Consider the following 1,179-nt stretch of genomic DNA (forward strand, 5'->3'; position numbering starts at 1 on the left):
AGCGCATTATCACAAGTGCGCCGATAATTCAATCGACAATGATAGATGAAGTCGTGAGATCAACATACCACCACATCAACTAACTTATCAGCTGAATGTCAATAATACATTGCTAGCTACATGCGTTTCCCTTTTAACGGTTTCACGTACTATTTAACTCTCTTTTCAAAGTTCTTTTCATCTTTCCCTCACGGTACTTGTTCGCTATCGGTCTCGCGTCTATATTTAGCTTTAGATGGAGTCTACCACCCAATTTAGGCTGCACTCTCAAACAGCCCGACTCTCGGAAAGCGCCTCATTGACAGCTGTTGTAAGTCAAAGACGGGGTTATCACCCTCTATGACGTGCCGTTCCAGGCAACTTAGACCCAAAACATACTGCCAGATAACACTTCCACAGACTACAATTCGCCGAAGCAAGCTTCGGAGATTTTAAGCTTGAGCTATTCCCACTTCGCTCGCCGTTACTAAGGGAATCCTTGTTAGTTTCTTTTCCTCCGCTTATTGATATGCTTAAGTTCAGCGGGTAGTCTTGCCTGATCTGAGGTCTAAAATTGACTAATTTCAATAAACTACCATCATTTCCTCTACATTCATACTAATTTGCTCTCAACTATAGACAGACGATACGAGTAGAAACTCGGCATGGCCTGATCTATACCAATCACAAATCAAGTCGAATTGGAAATACTCTATTTCAAGGTACGCAGTCGAATAAACGATTGAGTAACCTCAGTAGCCATATCTGATCGATCAAAATCAAATATGATGTTGTTTGAAAACGACACTCAGACAGACATGCTGCCAAGAAATCCTGACAGCGCAATCTGCGTTCAAAGATTCGATGATTCACTGAATTTCGCAATTCGCACTACTTATCGCACTTTGCTACGTTCTTCATCGATACGCGAGCCTAGAGATCCACCGTTAAAAGTTGTTTCTTATTTAATCTTTCCATCAATTAAGACGGCACTTCATACAAAAATAGTTCTAAAATGTGTACATACACAAATCAAAGCATTGCAACAAAGGTCGGGGCCTGCTTCTTACTTCCATCTCTGCAAGTAATACACAATTTAAGATTTACATAAAATCACCCCAAACACATTGCTACCCACAATGCTCGTGAAATCATATACAATTCGCGTGGTTGATAGAGATTTGCTTGTGCTAAGAACAC

The 1,179-nt window shown here is 40.7% G+C and overlaps 1 annotated feature.

The window, feature by feature from the left end:
• Positions 1 to 797: 797 nt before the first annotated feature.
• Positions 798 to 1,067: a sequence feature (Protein overlapping with rRNA (TRIADDRAFT_32270, EDV20230.1) was converted to a misc_feature.).
• Positions 1,068 to 1,179: the final 112 nt, after the last annotated feature.

This window comes from Trichoplax adhaerens, genomic scaffold (genome assembly GCF_000150275.1).
Source record: "Trichoplax adhaerens TRIADscaffold_22 genomic scaffold, whole genome shotgun sequence".
NCBI lineage: Eukaryota > Metazoa > Placozoa > Uniplacotomia > Trichoplacea > Trichoplacidae > Trichoplax > Trichoplax adhaerens.